This window comes from Arvicola amphibius, chromosome 6 (assembly GCF_903992535.2).
Source record: "Arvicola amphibius chromosome 6, mArvAmp1.2, whole genome shotgun sequence".
NCBI classification, from domain to species: Eukaryota; Metazoa; Chordata; class Mammalia; order Rodentia; family Cricetidae; genus Arvicola; species Arvicola amphibius.
Window position 1 is genome coordinate 15106244 of NC_052052.2, and position 14156 is coordinate 15120399.

The 14156-nt window shown below is 53.4% G+C and overlaps 1 protein-coding gene across 1 annotated transcript in view; it reads right to left on the reverse strand.

Annotated features, from left to right (window-relative positions):
* The window catches only part of LOC119816708 (RAP1 GTPase activating protein), a 62934-nt gene extending 54139 nt beyond the window's left edge, over window positions 1-8795 (reverse strand). The window contains 1 exon segment of the mRNA XM_042055251.1: window positions 8773-8795. The gene's annotated coding sequence lies outside the window, so the exon portion shown is untranslated.
* Between the last annotated feature and the right edge of the window lie 5361 nt (window positions 8796-14156).

Sequence of the window (14156 nt, forward strand, 5' to 3'; positions counted from 1 at the left end):
ACCCCACCTTAGCCCAGACAGAGTTCTATAAGCAGAGCCACAAAGCCTGGGTGCAAAACCTGGACACAGGGCAGGGCAGGGCAGGGTTCACTGTGTGGATAGGGACATAGACACAAGAGCCACTCAGAGCAGGGGCCCAGCTCCCATGACTGGAGACGGATGCTGAGTGGTAGCAGAGGCGCTGCCTGGTGTTCACAAAAGGCTGGTACAGGGTGGCTATTAATACCCATGGTAGCAGGTGCACCCGCTGGGTCCTGCCCCATTTCTCACAAGAGGAGGTCAGGTACACCATGGGCACTCAAGAGGGTGCAAAAGCCAGTCTGAGGCTGACTGGGGACAGAAGAGAGGCAGCCATCACAAATGAGGCAGAGTGGATGGATGTCTGGATCTTGCACCTCACTGTCCAGTCCCTGGCTCTCAGCCTGGTCATGCTAAGCTCTTGCTAGGTGTTCAAGGAATGTGTTAATGGTGTCCTAGGCCAGTGATGGACAGGAAGAAAGTCAGTTTTATCCCTATCATGACACACATGGTCTAGTGCCGGCTTGAGCTTGGAATGAGTCAGGCCTGTGTTCGAATCCCCCTGCTCCACTGGTGACTTCGGGTCTTTTCATAAACTTTCAAAGCCTGGGATTTTTAACAGGTGACAGCAATGGCAGTAACTGTACGTATCTCATGGGGTTGTCTTTAGAACTCAAAAGTTCTCAGCCCTAACCCAGGAAGCACCAATAAATAAGGACACACAGTCGGGCATGGTATGTATGCCTGTAATCCCAGCACTTGAACAGCTGAGGCAGGAGGATTATAAATTCTAGGTCAACCGCCACGACAGAAATGTGTGGCCAGTTCATGTAACCTCAGCACTTAAGAGACTGAGACAGGAGAATTGCCATGAGTGTAAGACCAGACCACTCTGGGCAACACAGTGAGACCCTTCAAAAACAAAAAGGCCAAGTGAGTTAAACTGAGATGGGTGTTTAACATAGTTAATGACAGTCCTGGTATGGCTATGACCTGTCCAGGAGACCCAGACCCTGAGCCAAGCTCCACACTGGCTCACAGAGTAACTTGGGAGCGACCCCATTCCCCTCTGGGCCCTTTTCTCTGTCTACGAAAAGGGTTCTCACTCTGCTTGCCAAGGTAGTCCAGCCCCTGGACATGGTGGGCAAAGACCTCTTGGACAGGGGCAGAGTGTAGTCCAGACTCTGAGACCCTCCTCTCAACCTGCAAGACCTAGCTCTGAAGCCCCTAGTCCCACCTCCCACAGACTAACCCTGGGGCCCAGCACCCCAGACTGGAATGGGGCTGAGAGTGAGGGGTTCTCTCTGGCTATCCTGGCCCCTTTGTCTGCAGGAGCCTCTAGTCTGGAACCCACACCATCCTCAGCCTAAGAACTGCAGGGAAGCCCGCGATGGGGTCTAGACCCTTCATTTCACAGATGATGGCCTTAGTAGGACTGAGTCACATCTGGGTGGCCCTCCCTGTGCCCGGGGCGGGGGCACCATGACTCTTGTGGCAGCTGCTATTCCATCTCATGAAGAAACTAAGGTTCAGAGAGATGGGCCTTGGCGGGAATGCGCATGACCCTGTTTCTGGGTCCATCCCTTTCCACTTGAGGCACCGTGTTTTAGGGCTCTGCAATATCACTTCTACTAGCACAGGGTTGGCTCTGAGAGGCCCACATAGGGGCAGGGCAAGAATCGGGAAAGGTCCTTAGGTGGCCAGCGAGGCCCTCCTTCCTCCCTGTCATGAGACATCCACTTTCTCCATGTTGGCACTGGCAGGCTGAGGGACAGAACTGATAGGGAAAGCCACTGTCCTGGTAGCAGCCTTGTTCCCATGGCCTGAGCAAACTTCCTAGAGCTGCTGGGGGATAGTCCTGCCCTTCATCAGCACCTGTCCCTCCTATCTTCCTCTGTACACCACAGTGGTTATTATACAGCCCTGATTAAAATCTTAGTCCACTGGGTGACCTCTGGAGGCTGCTTAACATCTCCGAGCCCCTCAGAGCTGATAACAGTTGCTGAGAAGTCAATGGGATGGGTCCATGGAAAGCATCAGCATAGAACTCATACAGCATACAGTAACTGCTCAATTAATGCCCCTCCAGGGTTCTGCTGCTCTGTTCACATTCAGCGTATCCTCCCAGAATCCCAAAGGCTACCATGCAGTTCCCATCCTGCTGGGAAGGACTGTATACATTTGGGGCAACAGGGAGCAAGTCCCAGGCTTCTCTATCTTTAGGGACAGCTACCTACATCTTTCCAGTTGTAAGCCTGGTGGCAGGGATGGGTGTGGTCTCAGCCCTAAGGGCCAAGCTTTGTTCCCAGTGGTAATTAAGAGCTCAGAGAAACAGACTACAAAGCGGGAGGTAGGTGTGAACGGGCAAGGCCAAAGTCTGCTCACACCTAAATGTAGCCCTGCGACATCCTTAGCCTGCCACCAGGACTGGCACAAGGGCCTGCAGCAGTTGACCAGAGAGGACAGGCAGCCTCTCTGCTGATTTCCAAGGTCAGAGAAAGGATGTCAGGAAACCTCATCCTAGCACACCCTGAGGTCAGGATTTGGCCCTTTTGGAGAATGAAGAAATCAGAGGCTCCCTATCAAGCTCTGGTCCTAAGCGGTCAGTCAGGGGACACTAAGGTCACCCTCCACTAAGGATCTCCACCTGCCCCTGGAGTCCTGAATCAAGGAGGGCACCTTGGGCAGGGGAATTGGTCCCTTAGAGATTCAAGTCAGATCTCGGGGGTAAAGGGCTGAACCTCACAGTCCGGCCTCACTTTTTCCTCTGCAAATACGTGGCTCCTGTGGACTTGAGGAGGTGGCTTGGGTGTCTGATCTGCACCTGCTGTCCCTTGTTCACCTTGCCAACAGCTCCAGCTCCAAATTCCCAAGGGCACCTGAGGAACAGGCAGTTACAGAAGCACCTTAGGGTGTTCCCTAAGCGAGGAACACTCCTGGGGTTCAAACAGTGTAGTCATCATTAGCTCCTGGAGCTCTGTGGCCATCACGGGCTTCTCCCAGGCCACAGACCTAACATCAGACTCAGAACCTACTTCATTGCCCCCCCACTAACAAGGCAGAGGCAGGGGGACAAGGTGCCAGCCTTCTATGCACTCTCAGCTATGCGGTTCTTGGCAGGAATGCTGTCTTGAACACCCTTCACTTGCTCCAGAGATAAAGACAGTGTGGTGCTTGTCTGCACTCGAGGAAGATGAGGTCCAGGGGAGAAGGCGCTGGGCAGTACTCACCCAGCCCAGCCAGTGGAGGACAGCGCCTGCATCAGGCTGTTTCCTCTTCCCTGGCTACTGAGTCTGGCCATGTATCCAGAGGCCGTATGCTGAATGCCCAGCAGGCTCCTTAGTGACTTTGGGGCAATGCAGAGACCTCAGGCTGGCAGACAAGCCATTAATAAAGCAACTCACTTCGTCGCCCCATCCAAAGTCCCCAACCTTGCCCCTAGCTGGTCACACCATCAGCCTTGCCTTCGACCCTCTCACCATGCAACTCGGAATTCTCTTGACACCAAGGTTACCATGTACTAACACCTACCCATGTGCCAGGCCCTGACCCCTCAGGAGGAAAAATTGCCCAAGTGCCAATTGCCTTGAAAATGTGATGTCATGGGAGAAAAAAAAATTCCGCTACCCCAAACACTGACAGAAAGGCTTCTTTTTTTTTTAACTATAAAGTTTGAGCTGGATATAGCGATGCATGCCTGAAACCCCTTGCACTTGGGAGGCTGAGAGAGGAGGATTGCCATGAGTTCAAGGCCAGTGTGGGCTACGTAGTGAGAACTTATCACAAAAACAAGAAAAGGAAAGGAAAGGAGAGGAGAGGGGAGGGGAGGGGAGGGGGAAGGGAGGGAAGGGAGGAAGGGAAGGAAGGAAGGAAGGAAGGAGGGAGGGAAGGAAGGAAGGAAGGAAGGAAGGAAGGAAGGAAGGAAGGAAGGGCTGGTGAGATGGCTTGCTGCCAAGTCTGACAACCTGAGTTTGATTCCTGGGACCCACATGGTGGGTGGAGGGAACTGACTCCTGCAAAGTGTCCTTTGATCTCCACATGTGTGCTATGTCATGCCTACACGCATACACATGTAAATAAGCTAATAAACAAATGTCTTTTTAAAAAGGAAAGTGAGGAGAAGGCAGGAAAGTGAACACTGCAAAGTGTTTTTAAGAGAGAATTTTCTCCAGGCTTTCCTGGGGTTTGTTCCTCTGTACATTTGAGTGTTTGCCTCTGAGCCCAGCCCTATTTATCCAAAGTGGTTCCCAGGGATTGTGCCGACATCCTTACTACGCCCGCAAGAGGAAAGCAGACAGAAGCTCAACACTCCTGTGTTGGGGAGAACTCTGAGTTTCAAAAGGAAGATGACTTGCCCAAAGCCACACAGCAGAGCTCCGACTTGAATTCTTTGCTCGCGGATGACCCTCACCAGCCTGGAGCTTGGCCCTGCAGGTGCTAGGCAAGCGCTCTACCCCTGAGCCATAGCCCAGCTTTTTATCTGGAGACAGGGTTTCACTAAGCTGCGCAGGCTGCCCTTTAACTCACTCTCTACTCCAGACAGGTCTTGAATTTCCACTCCTCCCACCCACCCAAGCTCCAGATAGCTGGGATTTCAGGCCTGGGCCACCAGGTCCAGCATTTTTCATTATTTGGTTGTTTTAGTTATAATCTCCATATGTAGCCCAGGCTGGCCTTGAACTCAAGTTCCTCCTGACTTTGCCCTCCCAGTGGGTTCACTACTGAGCCAGCTCCGATTGGATTTAGATTCTTGATGACTCCTATCCAGAGTCTTGATTTATTTTAGTGGGGTTTTGTTTTTGGATATGGTCTCTCCACCCAGTTCTGGCTGGTCTTGAACTTGCTATGTAGACCATGCTGGCTTCAAACTCCTAGAGATCCACCTGTCCTGATTTCCCAAGCGCTGATATTAAAGCTGTACACGATCACCTATGTTAATCTTTTTAATACTTAAAAAAAGCAAAACAATCCACAGTCCCTGCTTCACAGATAAAGAAACAGAACCTCAGGAAGACGGAGGGAAATGCCCCCAAACCATGCAACTGGTCCCGATTCAGAAACACAGACTCGGGTCTGCTCACCCCGACAGGAGCGTGACCTCATGCTGGTAGAGTAGTCAAGGCACCCTGAACCTCATCTCTCTGCAGGCAACAAGCACAGTACAAAACCCACAGTGACTGCCACTCCCAGCTCACCTCTGTCCCCAGTCCTCCCGGCCCCCGTGTGTGTACTAGATGCTCAACGAGCACTTGCCAAGTGGGTAGCAGGGCCTCTACCCTGTGCTGGGACACAGCAGGCAGACTGGAGGTCTTGTTTTCCAGTATAAAGGATCCAAATGGGATCCTCTCTGTTTTGGGGTGCCTCCCTACCAGCACCTTTCAGATTCCTCTCCTTGCCTCTTTTCTGAATCACCTTCTTGCCAAACGTCAGTCTTCAGCCCTAAAAATAGAGCCTGTCATGAAGGCTAAGAACATCCGCGCTGCAAAAGGACGCTACTACTGTGGGTCCTGCCCTCGGGGCCCCCTCTGCCTCGGCCTGATCCCAGGATGGCTGCCTCTGAAATCCAAAGTCCATGGTAGCCTAGGCTAGACCTAGAGCTTCTGACCCATAGAAAGTCCCCAACCTGGGTCCTCTCACAATCACACTGCCCAGCTGAGCCTTGCTCATTGGCAAGGGGGCTGCCTCTTCACACCTCTGACCCAACTCACTACCCAGCTGGACCAAGCTGTTTCCCAGAACCTGGGTTGGGTCCAGAGAGGGGAAATGATTTGCCTGGCTACACCCCCAGCTAAAGGAAGGGCCAAAGCTTGGGCCGAGGATCAGCACTCTCAGAGGTCTGATGGAACCCACAGCCCCTCATCGCCCCTAACCCGCCATCTGCCTGCCCGGGAGGCCTCACCTCAGCCTACACAAACACCTTTCAGTAGTAGCTTCCCAGCAATGCCAACCTCTAAGAAGCTCGGCCAGGGTGCCAGGATGCCAGGGCTCAGCCTAGCATTTGCTCTGCCTTGGAAAAAGGTGGAGCAGAGGTATCCAAGGATCTCCTGCATTCACACCAGCTGGCCCCCTAGCCCTCCTCGGGGGGTGGCGGGCTGTTCAAAGCAGAAAACAGAACTTGGCCAGGCACCTGATAAGGCAGCAGAAGAAAGGGAAGCAGGGGCTGTGGCTGTTCCAAAGCCTGTGCTGGGTCCTTTGTGGTCTCAGGAGAGACCTGAGGATCAGATTGGCACCCTCAAGGCCAGGCAAGGGGAGAGACTCTCAAACAGTCCTTTGGGTAAGTGCAGGGTGAGAACAGGGGCAGGTGATGGAGGAGCAAACATGGCACAGTTTCAAAGGCTGTCCTTCCATCCCTAACTGGGTTCAGAGAGAGCACAAAGGGGGACTAAGCTAAGGGCTGGTTGGGGAGCGGGATGTTCAGAGGGGCCACTGCCACCCTCCAAGGGTGACAAGGCAGTTACATCCCACGCACAGGAAGCTGATGCCAGGCACGCGTGCAAGCATGTATCCATGTGGGCGCCTGAGCATGTCTGCCAGGTTCACTTTTAAGGGCACGGGGCCTCCACGTGTTCGTCTCTCGTGCAGGTTCGGGCGTCCTGGCAGCACACGGGAGGCCACTGAGGTAGAAAAGCCCCTGAGATGAAGGCTTCAAGAAGCCTCCCCTTAGTCACAGAGGTGGCATCTGTTGGGGTGGCGTGTCTTTTGTGGGTAGGGTCACCCAGGGTAGAGGGTGTCTGTGTGTTCCTGAGTCTAGGTCTTAAGGTATCTGTGAGTCAAACTGTGTTTGTGTTTGGGTCTGGCTATGCAGGGCGTGGGGTTGTTTGCCCAGCAGATGTGGCTACTCAGTAGTCTGACAGCGGGAACAAAGGCCTTGAAGACAGCCAGGGGGCATGGAAGACTGACCGGCCTCAGGAGTCCTTGAAGGGTCTCTGTGTTCTGAAACATGACAGCAGGTTAGGGACAGGAGCAGAAGGCAAGGCTCTCAGGCCTCCTTTACTCCCTACCTGTGCAGACCCTGGTGTGGGGCTAGGGGTTTGCTTGCTGCACCCCAACAGGCCAGAGAAAGGACCCTGCTGTGCCCTGTGCTTACCTGTGCCCTAGGGTAAGGTCTAGAGCAGCAAGAAGCTCCTAAGACCATGCTAGGCCAATATCTTAGGAGAAGGGGGGGGGCTTTTCTCAAATGAAGTAATGAGCTGGTCAAAGCCTGGTAGGGAACATTATAGCCATGGGAAGGGGCATCACTGCCAGTACAGATTCTAGACCTCACCGTCTCACCCAGCTCCACCCAGAGGTACCTCCCCTCCCTTCCCCTCCACACAGGTAGCAAAGGGCCACAGCCCATGGTGAGCCCTCCACTTGGCCGAATCTCCACCAGGAGAATTCTAACTGTAGCCAGGTGTGTTGGTGCACACTTTTACTCCTAGCACCCAGGAGGCAGAATCAGACAGATCTCTGTTCAAGACCAACCTAGTCTACCATATCAAGTTCCAGGCCATCCAGGGTTACATAGTGAGACCCTATCTCAAAAAGATTTAAAAAAAAATCTGATTGCAGCCCTAGCACCAGGTAACTCAGGGCCACACACAGTCTGCTCAGCCTGGCCAGGCCTGTTTCCCCACCTGTGCCACGGAGGCCTCATCCTGCCGTGAAAGGCTGCTGTAGTCAGAAAAGGTGGACAGGGCAGGTACTCACGCTGCAGGTTAATCATCACCTCAGAATCCTGTGCATACCCACTCACTGCCCAGGTCTTTCCACTGCCAGGGGGCTCTGGATTCAGGCTGAGGTTCCAAAGGGGAACCCCATGGGGCAGGGGTCTGAACACAACCTGTTCCTGCCGCCCTAGGGGTTCTGAGCTCACCTAGACACCCATCAGCGCTATTCTGAGCAACTTCTAACCCCCCCCCCCCCCGAACCATCTCTAGGCGGCCCTGGATTGGTGGGGTTGCACACATGCAGTTAGCTCCCTTGGACAGGAAAAGGTACAATCTCACCCCTACTTCCTCTTGGCCTTGCTCCTGCTTCATACCTGGCAGGATTCTCTCCCCATCTCTCCTGCAGGCCAATAGGTGTCTGGCCCTCTGACTTTGGCAAGGAAGGGACTGAAGGACAGACATAAATGCCAATATACCATGTGAGGAAGGGGTGGGATGTGCCTCCTAACCCCACCTCAGGCCTATGCTCTGACAGCCACCCGCAAGGTCAAGCATTGGAGAGGGACGGATAAAGGGGTCGGTCAGACAGACATACACACAGAGGGGGGAGGACCCAAGATTTCTTCAGGAAGCTGTCACATCACAGGGCTCCCAAAGGGCCTGCAGGGCACAGTGGTGACTGCCAGTGGATTCAACCACCAACCCTCAGAGCCAACCGAGCCAGGGGTGGCAACAAGGACTTCGTGACGCCAGTGCCCGGCTCGGTGGTGGGTAGGGATGAATTATGTATCTGGAGATGCAAGGACATCAAGGCCCAGGGCGATGGCCACAGGACCCCCACTTTCCTGGTCAGAGGAACAGAGTACCTCCCCTTGGGGATGCCAGGCTGGCCTCTCCCCAGTGCGCCCACTTCTCCCCCGTTCCCTCCCGAGGGTGACAAGGGTTATGGAGCCTAGGACTCAGGAAACCTAAGGGTGGAACCCGAGTCTGCCCGCGTCATGGCTGGTGCCCGCGGGGGTCCCCCCCTCGCCCGCCCAGCCACGCCGCCATCTAGCCTGGCCGCGCCCCTCCCCGCCCGGATCTCCTACACCAAGCCGGCACTCACCGGGGGCCTGGGCCGGGGCGTCCTGGGCTCGGCACTCCGGTGCCCTCAGCTGCTGCTGCAGCTCTGCCGGGACGCGCTCACCACCACCGCCGCCACCGCCGCCGCCGCAGTTCGGGGAGGGGGACGTCACGTGACCGCAGATCGCTCCTTCCCGGCGCCGCTCCCCCCCCCCCTCACTGCGGAGCCTGAGCCCCAGGCGCGGGAGCGGCAGGGAGGCCACCCCTGCTGCGTGCCCCCTGTCTAACAGGTAGGGAAACTAGGGCCCAGAGAGGCGTAGAGACAAGCTCAGGACTGCACAGCCAGACAGCGGCAGTGCTGGGGGCTCTGACGGACAACTTCAGGGCGATTGGAGAGTTGGGGGGCGGGGGTCACGACACTCTTCCACGGGAGACGCTGGGGCAGGAGTAGAGAGAGATCCACTAGTCAGTGACTCCCTGCGTCTCTTTGGGTTCTTCTCTACCCCACCTTAGGCTAGGACTGGAGGGAAGGCAGCAAGAGGACCAAGAGCAAACCCTACATCTAGTCAGAGTGACCTCGGAGAACCCCTTAAGAAACCTGCCCAAGGTCACCTAGCAAGCTGACAACAGGATGGGCTCCTGGGCCTGCCCACCAACTCTAGCTGCTGCTGGCGAACACACCCCTCTTCCCGAGGTCAGGGGCAGACACTGACTGTATAGGTGCAGACCTCTGCCAGAGCCTTCCAGATAGATGTAAGATCCTGACCAAGTCACAGAACATCGGAGCCGACCTTGACTATCTCTGGGTCTCACCCATTGTTCTAACTGGGGAAACTGAGGCCGCAAGGGTGGGAGAGAGAACTTCCATCTTGTTCATCCTGTTATATTTGGGGCTGTCTATGTCTAAGGTCATGGTAGGACTTAGGAGAAACGACTTAAGTTCTGATTTCATGTTTCTTAAGCACCTACCTTCCACTCCCACTCTTACTTCCTGAGCCACAGGGACTGCGTGCGTTTCATTAAGAAAATGATCTGGGTCTTTGGCAACCATTACAGCAGCTGCTGTAGGACTTGGCCAGACTTCAGACCCCCAGAGACCTTACTCTCCTCAAGAGAGATTAGGGGAAATCTCTAATGCCCCCTCCCCCATGGGAAAAAGGTTGAGGAGCAGTGGGCATGCTCTCCCAGCAGTGTGAGTGGGGTGGAGGCCACAGCCCAGCACCACACTGGAACAGTCAGACTGCCGAGCAGCTGGAGACTGGTTTCCAGCTTTTCCCGAGAGTCAATGCTGCTGGTGTAGTGGCCCCGGACAACACGGGTACCACAGGCAGCTGAAGCACTGGGAAGGCTCCTAGAGAACACCCTGGCAGTCCCTTTGACTTTCTATAAATACTCTAGGAGTCAAAGCTAGAAAAAGAGGAAAGAAATTAAATGAGGCTATTCCAGGGCCTCTTTGGGATGGACTCTGACGTGTGGTGGCAACTGTCTCTGGCAGTGATAATCTTCGTGGACCCAGTACTAACTGGGAAAGAACACCCAAGTGCCTACATACCTTCTGGTCAGAGTGTGATGGACGAGCTTCACCCATCTCAGAAGTCCAAATTCCAGGGTTCTCCTAGGCATCCTTTGGCTTTTTGTACACGGCAGAGCAGAATGTTGAATTCAGTTTAAGCACAATCCCTGTGCCTCTTCCTGCTTCCTAACTCCTTTCCCAACTGCGGCCTCTTCCCTCCCAGCTGTGTGAGTACGTGGTTCAGCACCTGGAGCCCGACAAAGGCCCTGCAGACAGACGGATGGACAACAGCCTGCTCCAGGCAGCTTATTAGACTGAAGACTGAAGTGTCCCATCTGGGCCCAAGGGAAAAGCAGACAGCGGGGGTGGGGGTTGGGGGGTAGAAATATACCAGGGAGCTGCAGCTGATGAAATCCCAACTCTCCAGGAGACAGGAAGATCCCAAGTTCAAAGCCTGCCCAAACTACTCAGAATTTATAAATTCCCTGGACAACTTAGCAAGACCCTGTCTCAATTTTTTTTCTGGGGATGGGAGTGGGGATAGCAGGAGACAGGCTCTATCTATTATGTAGCTCTAGATGTCCTGGAATTCTCTGTGTAGATCAGACTGGTCTTGAACTCAGAGATCCATCTGCCTCTGTTTTCCAAGTGCTGGGATTAAATGTATGAGCCACCACGTCCAATTTAAAACAGAACAAAACTAGGGCCTTGCACATAGTTAGGGGGTAGAGCACTAGGTGAGGATATAGCTCAATTGGTAGAGTGTTTAGGTGCAATCCCCAGCACCACACAAAGCAGGGATGGCAGGAGGACAGTAAGCCCAGAACTCAGGTAGAGGAGGGTCTTCCCCTCAGGCGTCTATTGAGACTCCAGAAACAGAAAAAGAAATCTTGTGTGGATCAAAAAGCCCAGCTGTACTGTCGTGGGCCTTTGTCCTTCCATGCTCTCTGGACACACAGATTAAAAGCTCCAGGGCCATGGTACTTACTTGCACGGGGAAACTGAACATGCCTGACACTGGCTAAGGAGAGAATGAAGGCTTTTATGTCCCAGGACTGTTTCTTTAGAATCAAGGAGCTTTTCAATTACAGCCAGTTCCTCTTTGCAGAAAGCCTCTTCTATGGCTTATAATCTCTTGTGGTTCTTGGAGGGCACCATTCTGAGATGGCCAGAGGCCCTGGGGAGGAGACAACACGTGCCTATGAAGGGGGCTGGGTGCACAGCCTGGCATGGACTGAAGATTGGACAAAGGCCCTGGAGCTTTGCTTTCTCTGGCCTATTTCAATCCAAACCGCTCAGCACTGACCGCTCACACATGGCTGCTCTAGGCACTAGCTTTCTTTTCCTCACTGAATATGCTCCAACCTTGCTACCACCTTGCATTCACTAAGATGGCTTCAAATGCTTTGACATCTGAGGCTGAGAATGGAAATATATATGCCACATCTGCGCTTTCTCAATAGTGTGTGTGCATGTGCGTGTGTTCTAAAACAGAAATGACGTCCCTTGGGAAAGACACCTCTGCTAGCTCTGACAAAGGGAAGAAAAGCAAGGCAGGGACTTCCCATAGGGCTTGCATCTAGGAAACACGCATGCTAGGCATCCCCCAGGCATGCTGTGCAGAGGCCTAGGGGCTAGGTAATGAATCTTCAGAAGGGATGTTGGCCCAACCCAGCTCTCTTAAGACTGAGGTGCCTATTGGAGAAAATCTGGTGGACCCTGAGAATGCTATGGCCAGGGCTGGCAAGGAAGATGACCACGTTCTGGTGGCAGCGGCCTGAGCCAGCCCAAAACTGGGACAGCTTTCTCGGAGATGGTTTTAGGGACAGGCATTTCAACCTTAAGTCCGAATCCCAGTAGAACAGTACACTCTAGTTCTAGAATCTAACAAGCGAGGAGGACATCCAGGGCCTCTTTCATCTGGGTAACAAGCAACGGGCTCTGGAGGGATAAGACACTGCTGCTGCAAAGCCTTCACACATAAACTATCCAGAAGCAACTCTGGGACTGCTAAGCCCTCAGTCAGCCCTGGTTGGCAACTTTCCAAAGGCACACCTGGAGGATCCTCCAGGGAGCCGATGAGCGGAGTGTGGGAACACTGCTGGACCTGCCAGGAGGCCCCACTTTCTCCTTCTACCCAGCAGGAAGAATGTTTGACAATGTCTACACAACTTCCGTATGTTCAACTGGGAACACTCTTGTCCAGGATCATAAAAGGAGCTGGTTCCCTTGGTTACAAAACAGGAGTGGCAGAGGCAGGAACACCCAGATACAAGTGTGCAGAGGCCAGTGTGCCAGCCGGCCATGGTCCAACCCAGGCAGTGGCTTGCCTGGAGTATGTCCCCATTTCCTGTGGCCCAGAGCTTGCCTGGCCTGGCAGCATAGCCTATATCTGGAACCCAGCAGCCTCAACAGTTGCTGCTGCAGGGCTGGATCCTCTATGCCCAACAGCGATTTTAATGACAGACTCTGGCTGCCCCTGAGGTGCTAGCCAAGCCAATGCAGGAAGTTTCTTTCACTGTGTATGTTCCGGGGGAGGGAGCAGATGATACAAAGAGTTACACGGGCCCAAGGATGCAGCTCAGTTGAGAGTGCTTGCCTAGAACGTATGAGGCCCTGGGGTCAGTCCAGAGCACCACTAAGACCAGCTGTGTCAATGTACACCTGGACTCCTTACAGACCGGAAGATCAGAAGATCATCACTGCCTACATAGTTTTAGGTCAGCCTAGCGAACTAAGTCCCTGTCCAGACCACCACCAAAAAAAAAAGGGGGGGGAAGGGGGGGTGTCAATACAAGCAGGAAATGGTAGCCCATACCATAGTCCCAACACTGGGGAGGCTAAAGCTGGACCACAAGTTCAAGGCTAGGCTGTGCTACCTAGTTAGGTCCCTGAGTAAAAAAAAATTAAAACAAAGGCTGGGAAAAGTGCCTCAAGCCTTTAATCCCAGCACCTTGGAGGTAGAAACTTCCAGGACAGCTGGGGATACACAGAAAAACCCTGTCTCAAAACCAACCAACCAGGGCTGGAGGGCTGGTTTAGCAGTTAAGAGTGGTGCTGTTCTTCCAAAGGTCCAAAGTTCAATTCCCAGCAACCACATAGCGACTTTCAACCGACTGTAATGAGATCTGGTGCCCTCTTCTGGTCTGCAGGTCTACATGCAGACAGAGCACTGTAAAGAATATTATTCTGTAAAGAATAAATTTTTTTTTTTTTGATTTTTCGAGACAGGGTTTCTCTGTGGCTTTGGAGCCTGTCCTGGAACTAGCTCTTATAGACCAGGCTGGTCTCGAACTCACAGAGATCTGCCTGCCTCTGCCTCCCGAGTGCTGGGATTAAAGGCATGCACCACCACCACTTGGCCAGAAAAGTTCAAGTGTTTTTGATGGAAGCAATCATGGTGGTGGTGGTGGTGGAGTTCTGCCTCCTTGCTACACAGCAAGTTTCAAGGCCAGCCTGGGCTTCAAATGAATAAATGAAAGTAAATTAAGGACGTACAGTGAAAGTGACAGCCCAAGTCCAAGAGGGGTGTGGTGAGTGTGGGGGTCACCGCCCGGCCAGAATAAATGTCTTTAAACAAGACAAAAACCAACCAACCCGTTTCTCCTCCAGAGTCTTGCCTCCCATGGTTAAGGCGCACAAAAGGCTTAGCTAGCAACAATCCCGAAAGCAGACCAACATCAGCTTGAAAAAGGCCCAGAGCTCCGAAAAGTGGCAATATTTCCTCCCCTCCTTCCTACAACCTGCTGAGCGGTAACTCGGCTCAGCGCAATAGGTTCTGGAGTTTGTCGGGAACACACAAGGGACACCTGTTTCCAATCCTCAACTTGAACAATTATTACTTGTAAAACTTCAATAATCCATGAACAAGGAAAACCACAGGAAGTAGCTATGAAGCACCAACAGGCATCCTG